Source organism: Triticum dicoccoides, chromosome 4B (genome assembly GCF_002162155.2).
Source record: "Triticum dicoccoides isolate Atlit2015 ecotype Zavitan chromosome 4B, WEW_v2.0, whole genome shotgun sequence".
Lineage (NCBI taxonomy): Eukaryota > Viridiplantae > Streptophyta > Magnoliopsida > Poales > Poaceae > Triticum > Triticum dicoccoides.
This window is the reverse complement of record NC_041387.1, coordinates 515,821,463-515,824,222: the sequence shown is the minus strand read 5'-3', so window position 1 is coordinate 515,824,222 and position 2,760 is coordinate 515,821,463.

Here is a 2,760-nt window from a genome sequence, read left to right as displayed (position 1 = left end):
GACTGAAGTGTGGCTTAATCGGAGCAGAGCAGCAGCACGAGCGAGGGGGAGAGCAGCAGCAGCAGCTGGGCGAGCGAGCGATCAAGCGAGGCTGGGGCAGCAGCAGCAGCGCGAGCGAGCGAGCAAGAGCCGCAGCAGCAGCAGCAGATCCGGCTGGTATGGCCGCCGCGACCGAAGGGGCCTCGCACTAGGGGAGAACTGTCATGGAGATGTCGCTCGCGGCGCCGGCTTCAAGGTAGCCGCTCCATGGGGGTGAGGGATGGAGCACCGTCGGCGCCGGGAGGTCGAGTTAAGGAGAAGGTTCGATGCGATGAGTGTACAACCTCTTTGGTGGCACCGAGTAGGCCTCGGCTTCGTCCGAGGAGTCGATGAGGATGTTGCGGTCCCGATGGAGCAGGTTAAGGCGGCGCTGTGGGGATGGAGCAGCCGCGATAGACGAGGCGATCGTCGGAGCAACTCCTTGGAGGTGGAGGACGGGGCGGCTGAACCGGCTGGACGGCGAGATGGACGACGAATCCTCATCCGGGGAGGTGGACGAGGGACGTCGAGCTATTGCGGTGGACGACATCGTCGGGGAAGAGGCTCCGGCTGGGCAGTGGTGACGTGGCGGACGGAGGAGGGTGGGGTTTCGCGACTGGAGCGGAGAGGTTATGGCGGCCTGGGATTTCGAATGGCGAAATGGGGGCGATGGGAGGGGGTGAAGCATGACTTAGGGACGTGCTTGTCCAAAATGTAGGGTGTGTTACAAAAGTACCCCCCACCAATTTGAACTAGCGGCCCTTTCGGCTCAGGGTTAGAAGGGGGATTTCACGTGTCGGGATTTGGCAGCTGGAGGGAGTTTTCGCGCGCGTTGTAATTTCGGGATAGCAAGGCGCGGGTTGTGAAGGCGCCAGTTTTGGGAGCACGATATCTGAATTTTCGAGATATAACAAGACACGGGTTGAATTTTAGGCACAATCTTAACGTGTAGTTATATTGTACTTGTACGTACCAAATCAATTCGCACTTCCCTCAACCAAAAAGAAAACAAAAAAATAAAACTATTCACACCACACAAAGAGAGAGTCTTGCCCCGTTTTACTATACAAATGCTATTCAAAGCTACTCCCTCCTTCCATCTATATATGGCCTAATGCGTTTTTCGATGCTAACTTTGACCAAATATTAGAGCAATGATATGTGACATGCAACTTACACAAAGCACACCGTTAACTTCGTCTGTGAAAAATTCTTTCAATGATATAATTTTCACATTGTGCATGTCATGTACTATTAATCTTGTCAATAGTCAAAGGTGGTCTTAAAAATCTCATTACGCCCTATATAGATGGAAGGAGGGAATATGAATCCATGTTATGTCCAATTAAATTTTTTCGCTTGTTGTATAATGCATGTAACCTACTCATACCAACATTTTAGTGCATTCCAAATGTCTATACTCCTGCTGCAATTCAAACTAAATTTTAATTCGTTTCTCTATTTCAGTAAGAATCTACAATCATGATTGTTGCCAACTTCAACCATCATTCGTGTATTACCTTAATAACACACCACATGATTACTATAGAGATAGATATGAACTACGTGTACTACATGAACTCGAATTCTATTTTTTGAATACACTCGATGTTGATTCCAAATAATAGTACATTTAATGTACTAACTATATATTCATAATCTAAACCATGTTCCATACATACACCGTGTTTATCACACAAAGTATAGTGCCCCGCCCCCTAAATTATGACAAGTATTTAGACCTGAGTTGCAAAAGCCATACATTAGCCCAAATTATAATCAATGTTCTACATTATGTTATCTTCTTCAAGTATCCGTATCCACCTTTTTATAATGAATTATGATCTTTGTTCGTCTTTTACACCTCCACGATCCTCTTCTATTTGTAGCTAGCTAGCGCTAACTTTCTATCGTGCATGCACACGCCCGCTCCCCTCACACACCCTTAGCGTCCCCTCCATCGCACACGTTCATTATTTCTCTTTAGGTCATCCACCAGCGGTGTTTGTAGGCCCCCGGCTCCTTTCTGGCACACACCGGTCGATATACCTCTCTAGCCAAGTGTGCCTACAACAAACACATATATACTTCCCCTCTTCTCTTCTCACCGTCCATGCCCCCATATGTCCAATACGATTCCATGCAGGTGCACACTCCCGCCCCTCTTTTCATTAATCACATGCTCGCACACTCCTCCCCCCTCGACATGGTAGGCCTCTCGCACCACCTCTTAGCCACACCCTCTCCCCTTGTCTGCCTCTCCGGACCTTATTTGCTTCTAATACATGCAGGCGTGTATATGAACTGATCTCCCTACATATAGCCAGGTCGACTATAATTCGTTTTCACCAAGCACCGATACACTTACCTCGCTAGTTATGTCTCTCCTTTTCTCGGACACACGACGGTTGATCTTCCTATGTAGTTACGCATGCTTACCACAACCATATCTTCTCCCCTCATCATCCTTGAATACCTCCCGACCCGTCTCTCACATGCATGTGCATAGAAAGACAGACATTCCCCGCCCTCTCTTATTGATATTGCACCCATACCCTCCATTTGTCTAGCAGGCCTCTCCCACCATTTGTGAGATGCCACTCCACCACCAACCCTCCGACGCTCTACCTTTGTCTTTTTCCCAACCTTATTCCTCTGCTACACATATCCATGGATGTCGATCGATCTCCCTCAATACATAGCTAGGTCTCTCTCCTTCCCCACACATATACTAGTCGACCG